Consider the following 13,796-nt stretch of genomic DNA (forward strand, 5'->3'; position numbering starts at 1 on the left):
CTCCTAATATTGTAAAAAAAAAAAAGTACATGATAAATTAGCTTCTACGTTGTTATGTATTATTTATCTCGTAATCTATAATGACTAAGCTTATGGTATATATTCAATTTTGAGTCATTACTGGAAGAGACATAATACTATTTCACTAAATAAGAGTTTTCTAGGTATCATGTTATGTATTTGATATTTGTCAATTATTTCATGTTATAAAGTGTATTGGGATAACAAAGCGCTCTAAATCTACATGAGGTATCTTTTGTCCCCTAACCATCATTTAATTTATGGTCCAAACAAAAAAAACTTGTATTGTAAATGTTATGTATGGACTATCTCATAAGGAAGTATCTTCTTTTTTTAAAAAAAAAAAAAAAAAACTCTCTAGAGTCCTTGTCATAATATGATAGAATTCTTTGAGTAATTATACTACCCTATGAATCTTTGAGACCTAGTAGGATAAGTGAGGAGTATTTTTTTTTATTTTCTAACAAATTATATGATAGTATAAATTTACTTATAAGTTTATCATAATTTAATTGCTAACCCACAAATTGCTTACTTGTTAGCTAGACCCACTTACATACCACACAAACTAATTATTTATATGTTATATGCTTCATGAGATAAAGACTTATATGATTATGCGATTCATGAGTTATTTTTTTATATATTACTTATTTTAAGAAATGCTCGATCACACTATTTTATGCATACACACGATAGATTATATACCCACATGTCATTGGCTATTCATATGTATGTGATAAATCGTTTAACAATATTTATTTATAGGAAAAATCCATACATTATGCGATGTATGAATCATGGGTTATAGCCCACTTGTTTTATAACTGATATGCTTACATGTTATATATTTCATAAAGATATCGACGCATGTGTAATGTTTTTCAATAATTGCTTCTATGTTATTTACATTCTAGATAACTTGTTCATAGGCAATGTGTATGAGTTATTATTAAAATATTATCTGTTTCATAAAGAACATATTCATATGTTATACATTTTGTAGGATAAAGCCTCACATGTTACATGACTCACAATCTTTTTTTCTCACGCCTTATTCATAAAATACTAGATTACATATTATGTGCATACATGTTAAAGGATTTACACTTGCAAGTCAATAATTCATACCTTGTATATAAGTTATAGATATTGTAAACCACTTGTATATATATTGCATTCCTCGTGGATAGCTTGTTTGAGTTTTAGTTTATTTTTATTTTTTTCTCCTTCCAAAATATTGTGTAACTAGTATGCCAAATTTTAACCACTCAAATGAATCTCATCTATAAGACATAAATGTGTTTTTTTTAAAAGAAAAGCTTATAATCTATGTGTTAATATGTCACATGTCACAAAAAGCCTGATAGTTACATTTCAGGCGTCCTATCAGAATTATGTACTTAAATGCTATTCATATCATCTGTTCATAGAATTTATTTTATCCATATCAATGGCTTATATTCTATGTGTTTCAAATAAGATGTGTTTATATGCTATATTCTCAAAAATGTTAGCACATATGTTATATGGTACAAATCTTCTTTTCAATATCATATGCCTAGGTATCAGCAATTAATTTTTTCTCATGCTAAATGTATCACGCTAAGTGAGTCTTGTTTTAAATGATATGTGCTTTGTAATGAACATGTTTATGTTTTACATGTTGTACACTTTGAAGAATAATATCTCACTTGATGCATGACCAACATATGAATTTCTTAACGTTACTTTCAAAAAAATACATGACAATATTTTACCATGACCACTTTTTATAGACTAATTAATTGGATGTTACCACTTTTCAATACTCAAAATATTATATCATATATTTTAAACTGTTTGTCTATTATATGAGTGATGATTTGTAGAATTTGACTATGTGTGTTTGAAGGTATGCTCATATATTCGTTATCTTTGTGGTTTAGTAATTAAAAGTTGCGGTCCCTTAAAAAAAAAATATTTGATATATGCTATGTGTGCCCAAAACTGCCAATCCATGAGACATAGGTTGTACATACCAAACACCTTTAGTGCCTATGTTAAACCCTTTATAAATTATTTATCCATTTATGATAGGTCTCATGACCTACGTATTTCAAGGACATAGAGTACATGTGTATATGTCAAGGTATTACTTGGTAATGGGTCAAATGTTTAAATGAAAAAAGAGTTTAATGATTATTTATTTAAATTTTATTCTATATGTCATAGCTTGATTTTTTTTCCAGACATGCATTCAGTGAGGGCTAGAATATCTTGCCCATCGCACAAAGAGTTCCTTATTGAACTCACATGTTTGTACTTTAGATAATAATGTTTCCTTTCTTTCTCAATACATGAATTCTAAATGACATCTTTTTCATACATTATGTGTTATGCTCTTGCTTGATATAATTAATTAAAGAAGCATTTTCCTTGTTAAAGCAATTTGCATTATGTGGTATTTTGAAAATGTTTTATGTTGATGTTATTTTATTGGTGTGGTGTATCTCGCCCTTAGAGGCACACAAGTGGGTTTCGTTCAATTTTAAATTAAGAATGATACGGTATATAAAGAGAATTCGCTAAAATTTACAAAAATTCTCACACTTATCTATGTAGGTGATATTTTCATTCGCGGACGAATGTTCTTAAGGAGGGAAATATAACACCTCAATTGTTTTGGATATCCTTCGTCCCATATCGTAGCCTTACGAGTCAAAATTTGATACTTTTATTACATCACCATGTGTGATTCTATAACATTGAATTTTTAATCGAATTTTTATATAAATATAATAATATTTACATGTTATTATATTCCTAAAATTTCTTAAATATTGATGGAAAAAAATCTTTAATTACGATATAATATCATATTTATTTAGCTTATAAAAGCATTAGAAATTATTAAAAAAAAATTACTGAGTTGGTAAGTCTAGGTGTGCCAATAAATTATTATGGTATGAGATAGGCTTTATTCATATAAGGTTTTTATTAATTATGATAGAAAAGTTGCATGTATTTTATCACGAATCTATACAATACCTGAATTGTTTCATAATGTAAAATAAAAAATATATATATTTCCACCTCCACTTCCACGTGGAAGTGGAGTAGATGGGCACCAAGCCTTAGCAACATTAATTAGGCCTACCATTTGTTCCATTTAGTATATTATTTAAATTGAATTTTAATGGAAGGTTGAGAAAATGTTTGTCGGCAAAGAAAGTGACCCATATGTCACATATAATATATTATTATTACCCTTATTTAGAAATGGCACTTCTAAAGGACCAACACCGCATCATGTTGTTGTACCCAAGGCTTATTTAGAAATACCACTTCTAAAGGACCAACACTGCATCATGTTGTTGTACCCAAGGAAATAGTATTTGTACTGCTAATTTTCCACAATCACATCACCACGTGTATGCACCTTTTCTAGACATGTCTTTTTGTCTTTTTACTAGCTATGTGGGATACACTGTTATCACCTCATTTTTCATTTATATTGGACCCATCTGCTAATACGTGTACTTTTGTGAGCAAATCACGTGTACTGAATTCTGATAATCTTTTCCATCCCATTTATTTTTATTAAAAAAAAAGTACTTTGTACTGAGTGACCTAATTGTGCATCTTCATCTTCACAGAAAGCCTTGGATGTTCGGTGAAACTTTAGTCATTCTTCCACCTTCTTTCAATCGTTGATGTTTAGGTTTTTTCCCACTATCCTCATAAGTTTTGTCTCGAAAATTTAAGTGGTACTTTGAATTTATTTTTTCGTTTTGATTTTAGGTCTTATTTTGTCCACTTATTACTCGAATGGTTTGATTTTTCATTCAATTTGTTGATCTATTCGGTTTTTGTGTTGTAGTTATGTTTCATGCACTGAATTTAGATTTAATTTGATGTTGTTTTGATCCTTCGTATTTTGCAGGGATGAAGCGTAGGAACTTCATATTCAAAATATCTGCCCAATTTCTCCATTTCTCATAGGGTAAGTTGCTGATTTCTTGGTCTACGATTTCAATATTGGAAAACAAATTACACTCTTAAACTATGTTTCATCTTCTCTAATTTGATTGTAAGAGTTTGTTTTACTTTTTCCTTAGCATAACATTATACTTGCTCATATCCGACTCTGTCCATAATCAAATTATGTGTACTACCGATAATTCTATTACAATCTTTTTGGCTTTTGTGGCTCTCAATTTCATCAGGTTTTTTTCTGTATCAAACATTTTAGAAGTTACTACATTTCTCTATCTTGGTGTTTATCTTAGCTCTTTGTATTGGCGAGACTCTACTCTCATTGTTTATAATAACCCAAAAAATAATTGGGTTGCTTCTTCCTTTGCTGTAAGTTTGTATACATCTCAATTAATTTTCGATGTTCTCAAAAATGTATAAACTTAATAGAGCATGTCTCTAATGGTGAACATTTTGGCTGCTCCTTTTTTAAATGTTCATGCACCTAAGGTGTTCGATAGTATGACAAAGCACTACACTATTTCAAATTTTCTTATTTGTCTCATCAGGTTTACTGTAACATACTCCTCTGCCAATCATCAATTGGAATGTTACATTACTTAGTTTTATTGGAGAAGATTAGTGAGCAATATATGTGTTATTTATGGTTATGTCCACAAAATTCACTTGAGATGTGTATACTTTGTATGAATGTAGTTCAACAACAGTTTGATATTGTTTGTCCTGACTTTGTGTCCAGCAAAAAAGTAGAATATAATGTGTGACTTTTAGAAAAAAAATTTGTGACTATTACTTTAACAAATTGAAAACTACTTGCAACAGGAATGTGGACAAAAAAATTGAGAGTGTTGCATGCCTTGAAGGAAGGTCGCAGGTTCTATCCTTTTTGGTATAAAGTTTGGTTTCCACTGTTTGGGTTAGTTTCTGAACTATCTTCATGACTTCTCCCTGTTTTTCTCACTTTTTCAAAGTGTCAAATATCCTGTTGATGGATATCTGATGGTAGTTTATGGCTTGAGAGCCCTAAAACTTTTAATTGGTCTCTCTAATTTCACTAATGTAATCGCTAGATACTAATTTACAGCAATGAATATACATTTCAATCATCTTAAAAGTCTTAAACAATTACCTGCACAAGTTGGTAATTTGTTTTAAACACAAAAACTATGATTAATGTTGATAATAGGGATGATCGAAAGAGTATATTAGATACCATATATTGTAACTTAAAAGGTCACAGTTGATTCGCTATTACAAGGTATTCAATAGTGTTTGTCTTAGCTGAAAATACATCTATTTACCTGTAACAATAGCTCACGTTTTCTGTCTCGCTGTTTCTAAAATACTCCCCCCTGTTTCAATTTGTTTGTCCTATTTTGACTTGCCATGAAGTTTAAAAAACTATAAAAGAATCTTCAATCTTGTGGTCTTTAATTAAAACTTATGTCAAATGGGACCAAAATGTCATCTAATCTTGTGTTTTTAAACATTTCAGGTAAAAAATTGAAATTGAAGAGTTGCTTAAAAAAGGAAAGAGACATTCTTTTTGGGACTAAAAGGAAAGTAAGACAAATAGATTCTACCGGATGGAGCAATTCTTCTTTGTAAGTATCACTTATGTATTAATAACTATTATGTTATTTATTTTAAGGTAAAGAGGCGTGAGGCATAAGGGAGATTTCATAAACTTACTCTAATTTAGAGAGGAATCGTAACTTTAGTTCTTTTGTTACCAAAAGGCTTAGATATTGAACAAAAGAATTTATAAAATGATGATGATGATAGTCGAGATAATATTTTTTGGATTTCTTAGTGCTTTTTATGGAAGAGGAAGAAATTATTGTGATAAAATTTTACATCTTATTTCTAATATATAGAGACGTGGTAACACAAAAGGAGGAAAAAATTATAACTCTTTTAATTGTACCAAAAGTAGTATGAGTTGTACCGTTAAAGTAGAGTTGAATAAGTGTGTACTAGGAAATTAACATTATATGTTGTCTTGCGTGGTTCTTTTGTCTGTCCCCACGTGTCCTCATTAAGATTTGATTTCATTGCATGCCGCCGATCTTTCTCTCTGCTCTCTCAAATTTTCTGTCTTTCTGTCGATCACACTCTTTCGCTCTCTGTTTTAGAAGCTTCTGGGTTTTATGGTGGTGTATGTTAAGGTACTTTTAGTTTGTTGATTTATCTTTATTTCTTTATTACTAATGTTAACCTGATTTTGCGAATCTTACTCTAGGGTTAAATTTCGAGTTTTTTCTGGTCAAATTTGATAATATGATTGTGGTGCTAATCGGAAAGAGGAGTAGGTTAAAACCAAACATTTGCAAGAATCTCTGAAATTTGAGGTTTTATGGATTGTGGTGATTCTTGCAGATAAAACCTATAATATACTGATTTATATTCATGCCTCTTTCTCTGGTTCCATTTGAGATTGGAATAATTTCAGAGAACGTGACGCAAATGTGGATGTGGACCGCATGGTAAGATGTAGGCTTAAACAAGCTATGATGATCTTAGTCTAGCATTAGACGATGCTTGTAAGACGAGCCTTAGAAATTATAAAATGCGACTAACACAACACAAACGGATAGTACCAAAAGCAGTCTATATGGTACGCGGTTTCCGTCTCAGGTGAAATCGCGGCAAGTTCTCTGCTACTAGAATCGGCCACACTTTCTCTCCCCAGAGAAAATCAGTCAAATATTGCAAACGACGGGAATGGTCTTCGAGTCCCCATCCTAAATCATTCTAATTTTGACCGATTCCATTTGAAGGTGGAAGTTAGTCTCTGAATTTATCTAAAAATAGTATCTTTATTCTTATTTTTCTTACAGATCATTGATTTAGACATCTTTATCTATATGGATTTGAGTCTCTTTTTTTCCCAATAATATAGAGTCTTTCTTTTAGTATTTTTTTGATGGATGGTACATAATTGTTCTGTCTTTCTTCATGTTTCTTTGTTAATTATGTACAGAAATTTGTTTGTTTGTTCAAACGCCTCTTATGAAACAAAAAGGCAAAAGAAAGAACTAAATAAATTTCCAAAACCTTTTTCTTGCATCTAAAATTTGTATTGAACATAACTAGAAAAATTAGACGGTTTTCTAATCAATATTATCCTATTTTTTATTTGTATAATGTATATTATCATTTTTCGATTGCAGGTACCACATGAAAAACTAAGATGTCCAAATGGACAACCATAAAGATCGATGTTAAGTAAGAAATTCTTTGTTAGAATTTGGAACTGTTTACTCATGCTTCCTAACTGTTTGAATGGTTTATTGTTCTCTCAATAATTGCATATGCCAGAAAACTGTGTTCCTCTGTCACTACACTGAACAAATCACCTCATCGTCTTTAGTTTACTGTGTATATTTGCTGAAATGGTTCAGCATGTTTGTTACCAGGAGCAACAAGGTCAAGTAGGTAAGAATTAACACTTTAGTTCTATTTCTATTGTTGATGATCATAGTAGCCCTTTTACCATTCTGTATAAATGAGTTATTCCATTTGTACTGATAGGGTGGAGGGGAATATTTAATTCTTTTTATCTATTAGTTTTCAGTTCTTATCTTTCGCTTGTGGTAGAGCAATCTGATAGCTCGCAAGGCTCATAACCTTGAGGTCACGGAAACTCCAGTTGCTTTTGTATCCTCATTTTGTAGTCATATTCCTTTGTACCCAACATATTTGATGAAAGTTATGTTCAGATTGTTAGAAGAATGATCCATTGATTCTTAGTAAATATATTATCAAATTCTGTAACATCCTAAATCAATGGATTACAAGTGCCGCTGAAAGAAACAAAAGGAATATGACCTCTTTAACTACTATTGACAATAAAGGGAAGTAGCAGTGACAAAATATGCAACTTCAGGCAAGATGCTGAAACTAGGATCACCAACACAACTTGGTTAGCCAAATTTATGTTTACAAAGCTTGCTTTTCATGTGTGTTCTTGCCATCCTTTGTGGAAATTGGATTGCTTGAATAGAAAATAACTTCAAAGCTATCTGAGTCCTCAGGTGTAGGATGATAAAATTTGAAGAAATTTAAAGAAAGGAAACAAATACCTCGAAGTTATTTTTTATTTCCCTAGGACTCTTGATAAGATAAAGGAATTCCCCTAATGAGAATGGATAGATTGACTCATCGAATAAAAGAACAAAGATCTTCTAATTTCTAAATATACATACCACAATTTGCACATGCTTATAGTTTGGTCTATAGTCATTTGCTGTACATTTTCAATTGATAAGGTTGCCAAGTAATTTTCCAATTTGTTGCAACTTCATGATTATGAGGATATTACTGCAAGCTTGGCTTGAACTATTCATAGACCATATAAGAAGATATATATGAATGGTTGAACTCTCATTTGTTCACCCTTTATCTTTTTGATGTTTCACTTTGGTAAATTTGGTGAGATCAATAATAGATGTCACTAACTCTTTTACTTTTATTTCAAAAAAGACATTTGTTTTAGTTTAGATCTTTTTATTTGATGAGTACAAAACTGATACTAAATATCAGTACCAAGACATCATTTCACAAGTTGCACCACGATTCTACACTACTATGAACTTACCTATGTTTTCAACGAGAATATATATATCTTTTGCAATAAAGTTTTCCTTAGCAATTTACCCTTGAGATTTTTTTCATGGTATATGATCCATGCATGCTGCACTTATGAAGAGGTATTTTACCTCCTACAGAGTGAAAAGTTTCAAACATGACTTTCATAAGCTACTTTTTAAGATAATTGTTTTCTTGAAAAACAAGCTAAGTTTAGGGGGAAAATTACTGCAGGAAAATGAAGAAAATTACTAGAATACATGTGTAGAGAAAAATGTTTTTGGGAACGTGGCTGATGGGGAAAGTGGTGGCTACAAGAGAGGAGGAGAAAAGAGAGTAAGAAGAATAGGAAAAAAGGAGAACTGAAAGAGAAAAAATAGATATTTTTGTGCTAAATATTGTATGCTTGGATCTCTATTGCTTCATAAGAAATTTTTACCAATTAGCCATAGCTGAATTTATATTTTCAACTGTTCAGTTCAATTCCTCTGAATTTGGAAATGATATAGTTTAACAATAGTTTCCTAATTATCTCATTTTTCTCCTAATTTATGCTTGCCATCTGCACGAAGCAACCCACTTTGCTTGGCATTTTTCACTACCGCAAAGGTAGCCCTCTTTAGTATATTCACTATTAGCTGGCATTTGCTCTATTCTTGGGGATTCTTTATTTTTTTTCCCTTGGTTTTTGCTGCTTGAAGATGTGATATGTCTTTTTTGAGACTTCACATTGACTGATGAGCATAGAGGGAGCAATATTTTCTTATTTGGATGAGAGATGGAAGAGGGGTATAGTGAGAATGCCCCATTCTCTATTAAGGATTTGATGCAGAACAACCCTGTAATGAAAAATACACAGACACGTATCGTTCGAGATTAATTTTCGTTTGTTGTTGGTCATTACACTTGCTGATTTTCAAAGTATTTTTTCGATTTCATATAAACTGTTGTATGTGGTAGTTACTTGCACAGCTGCAACATTGTCACCAGAGTGTATTTGCACCGAAATATTATGGGGTCTGCTTTGTTGATTGACAAATATGGGATGCTAAATTCACTGATTCTAGGTTCGCAAATTACTTCAATCATGTAAAAGAGCATCCTCTGTCAAGTCAAGTTGTCACATTTTGGTAAAGAGCCTCAGAACTTCTACTAAGTGCTCCAGATTATGGAATACATACTGATCTTTGAAGTGCAGGTTGCCTCATGGCTTAAATGTTAGTAGGCAAGCCTATTCTGCCTGGTGGTACTAAAGCTTTGACATTTTCTTTCCATTTAGTGAACTTAATTTTGTCCCCAGTGAGTATAGATCATTGACATTTAAAGTCCCTAATAATGTGAAATACCCATCCATGAATTTGGTTTGCTACTATGTTTAACACCTGCTGATTGTAAATGATAGCGCTCTCTACTTTTTGTGTATTTTATGTGTCCTAATTCGAAAGATATATATATATATATATATATATATATATATATAACACCTTCACCGTGTCTTTCATTGTAGGTGTTATGTCCCTTTTCAATTACGACGAAACATGAGAATGCGCTTAGTGAAGTTCAAGAAGTGCTTTATCATGGACATCATAAGAATCTATATGATCAAGACCAAAGGGCTGCAGAAATGCTCCAACAGTGACATTCTATGGACTGCTTCAATTGGATGGCGCCTCATCACAGTCCATACGTCCCTTATATACTTTGTTTGGCTGGAGTATCAGGTATGGTAAGATCTTTTATTTGCATAGACTTTCAAAAATCAATAAGTTGCACAATTACGAATGAGTGTGAAAGACTAAGGCGATGTCTTGGATATAGAGCTATAGACCTATGACTTTAAGTACTAGATTAAAATTATTTTGATGAATGGTGGTTGACCTATACATCGAATATATCAAATTTAGCCTGAGGTTGCGATATATATATATATATTGATCCTTTTCTATATTGTTCTTTCTTATATTAATTGTTGAATGCTTAATCTATATTCTTTTATCTAAGGGTGATATTTCTATGTGAGATAAGTCTTTTGTTCAGTCGAGTTGAAGCCAAATGCTTTTTCATCAAAACATCTTGTGGATTTCCAAGAGACCTGAAAAATGTTGTGCTTGGCTTGTTCCTGGATATGAGGGATTATTCTCCTTCATTAGTAAGTCATGTTTGATCTGAAAAGTGTCTCATTGTAGAGGGCTAAACTAATTCTAAAGATTTACAACAGCTAAACTTCTTTCTCAGTGAAAAATGACCTTTCACATGCAGGGGAACGGAAGAGGTCTACAGACTGCATCTCATATTAATAATAGACCACTTGCACCTGCTGCCGCGGGATCAAAGAGCTCTATATATGAACCACTTTTGTATGGTAATACTTCATGACATTTTAGGCCAACTGTAAAGTAGTTAGCTCCACCTAATTTACAACCTCAATTGACCATGAACAAGGTCAATATGGACAATGTTGCTGCAATGTCATCTGTCCAGAAATTTGGTTGATGGAAATAAAGTTTGGAAAATTTGGTTGAGCCTGAATAGCTTAGTTGGGAAGAATATTTTTGTTGTGTTAGTTGGATGGGTAGTAGAAATCACGTACAAGGTATCCCTTTTTTTGCCTAATGTATCTTTTCTTTTCTTCTATGATTCTGTTGTGGATGTGAAAATCATCACTGGTTGTCTATGGTGTTAGATGTTCTTGTTCTTCATAATTTTGTGAAGGTATCGATTATATATGGATTTGACCTAAAACACTCTCAGGTTGTCTTCCATTGTAAGTGTATCTTTCTAATCGGAAAGAAAAATAAACATACTTAGTGAAATTGAGGGAGTGCTTACCATGGGAAAGAAGAACAATCACTCACATGTGACTTAATAATGGCATTTAGATTGCTATAATGGATATGATACATCATTTCAATCCTCATCTTATTAGTACAATTAGAAAATTATTTGGCTTCTGAAAAAAGTCTGAGAAAGCTAGACTTGAGTTCAACATAATCTTCATTGTCGCACCAGATACTTAAAATTTTGAGTTAGTGTATTACAAGTCTGAGAAAGCTAGACTTGAGTTCAACATAATGTTCATTGTCGCACCAGATATTTAAAATTTTGAGTTCGTATATTAAAAGTCTGAGAAAGCTAGACTTGAGTTCAATATAATGTTCATTGTCGCACCAGATACTTAAAATTTTGAGTTGGTGTATTACAAGTTTAAATAGAAACACCATGGTAGTAAATTGCCAATGAAATATTATTGCAGAGAACTGCATTGTTTGTAGCTAAATATTGAATGCCCATCTTCAGGGAGTTCTGAAAGTGTTCAAATGAAAATCTAGAAAAACAATTTGATACTTTGTTATTTTAGCATCACAACATCCCAACTGTAGATGGACTAATGCAAGGCATGTAATGTGGGCATTCAAAATTAGATTCCCTCGGACTGAATTGGCTCCGTGTGAGTTTTTCTTGAACAAGTATCCTAGGAATTTTTTACAGAATGATTGATAGAAGGTATCTATGGATTAGGAATCCCAGCTTACAGTATTTGATTTACCCATGTGATGATATTAATGAGTTGGAAAGATTAAATAGGGAACTGATTTTAAAGTAAATTGATATCTTGATTCTTTAGTTGACATTTATAGTTTCTATTATATTTCAATTGAAAACATAGGTGAAAATCTCTCTGTTAGTGAACTCTATAATGTACAATTGTGGAATTCTTATCATATTGAGTTGCTCTTGAACGATTTATTGATATTGCCTTCATTGGAGAAGATGTTGAGAACAACTTCAGCTGCATGTGTTAAGACTTAATTTTCGTTTCAACTTCAAATTCTTTTTATGGAGCCATGAGTCTCCTGTTAATTTATTTATTCTTTTTCACTGAACTTTACTTCTGCCCCCAATTTAACTGGTCTCTTTAGTTTGTGTACACAATGGATAACGTTTTGAGATGAACACTTTCAAGTAAACAAGTGGTGCTTGAAGTTAATTTTTCATAAGCAGATTTTGAAAAAACATATCTTTTTTATGGGTCTTCAATTTCTTCAAATGCTTACAACCAGTGATTACTAACCTTGGTTGCGCAAGTGAATTTTTTACTTATATGTTCATAATCAGATTAGTTACTATTTATTCTGCTCCTTGTAATTTGTTTGATCAATGATGATAATTTTCTTCAAATTTGATATTTATTCCTTTAAGCGTATTTTAACTGCAGATATAATTGTTGCTCTGTTAAATGAAGTGAACAAGCAGGAATAAGTCTCGGTGGGGGGCCTATATGAAGCTGACACTTGCCAATTCTGACAAATTCGACACACGCAGCACTGTAAGTTTGTCACAAATCCAACAAGTTAAAAGTATATTTCATAATTGAAAACAACTTCCTTCTGTTGTGCACCTACGATAATTGACGATATGCTCATTCTTTTTGGTTTTCCACGAGAAATGAGCCAACTGGATGGACAATGTAAATTGAGATTTCACCCCAACAAGAGAATACTCAAAAGAAGAGAAAAGAGAGTCCAGTAACTCTGAGGGAGACAACTTATGCAAGAAGAAAATAAAGGGTCAATTATTACTAATAATAGCATTAAGGCAATTAACTACGTTGAAGAAAGGGTATAGGAATTAAATATTCATTCCCTCATTTCATACAAGAACATACAACATCAAAAAAGGAAAAAATAAATGTACAGTTGATGTTTCTCATGGCAACATTGGATAGTCCAGAAGTTGTGAAACCACTAGAATTTGAATGACAGATAAAAGCAGAATGTTTCCAACAATGTCTTGAGCATTCTCCTTTCCTTTTCTCTTTTCGATTTTTTTGGAGTTGTGTCGACATTTAATGTCTTCTACTTTATAGATGATTTGTTATTGTGTACAATTAATAAATTCAATGAGCATACTTTGTTCCTTACCTATTAGATCATCCTTTTTACTATTACACACGTAATTTGAATAAATTGTTTCCTTGTAATTTGTGGTATATATATTTTCTAGCAATAAAATTTATCATCAACGGTGAGCAGATTTATTATGTTGGACCCGTGCTCAGCACGGGCCATCCCCATCTAGTATATATATATATATATGAGAGCTTTGCAAAATTTCATTCATCTTTTTTAGGAGTAAACTTATCTAGTTCCCACTTCAGCTATACAGTATTCATATATCTAAATTCCTTCAACGTCTATACTGATGGT

The 13,796-nt window shown here is 31.7% G+C and overlaps 1 long non-coding RNA gene across 4 annotated transcripts; it reads left to right on the forward strand.

The window, feature by feature from the left end:
• Positions 1-3,599: 3,599 nt before the first annotated feature.
• LOC125846737 (uncharacterized) lies at positions 3,600-13,560 on the forward strand. Of its 4 annotated transcripts, XR_007444386.1 has the most exons (10): positions 3,600-3,724; positions 3,947-4,006; positions 4,822-4,915; positions 5,495-5,603; positions 7,173-7,227; positions 7,321-7,924; positions 10,097-10,315; positions 10,615-10,738; positions 10,825-11,182; positions 12,806-13,560. It is a non-coding gene; the product is annotated as an uncharacterized LOC125846737 (long non-coding RNA). The 4 variants fall into 4 exon arrangements; XR_007444384.1 differs by lacking the exon at positions 10,615-10,738 and having other exon boundaries at positions 7,173-7,924; positions 12,806-13,559; XR_007444383.1 differs by lacking the exon at positions 10,615-10,738 and having other exon boundaries at positions 7,173-7,924; positions 10,849-11,182; positions 12,806-13,558.
• The last annotated feature ends 236 nt before the right edge of the window (positions 13,561-13,796 follow it).

This window comes from Solanum stenotomum, chromosome 12, assembly GCF_019186545.1.
Source record: "Solanum stenotomum isolate F172 chromosome 12, ASM1918654v1, whole genome shotgun sequence".
In the NCBI taxonomy this organism is placed as follows: domain Eukaryota; kingdom Viridiplantae; phylum Streptophyta; class Magnoliopsida; order Solanales; family Solanaceae; genus Solanum; species Solanum stenotomum.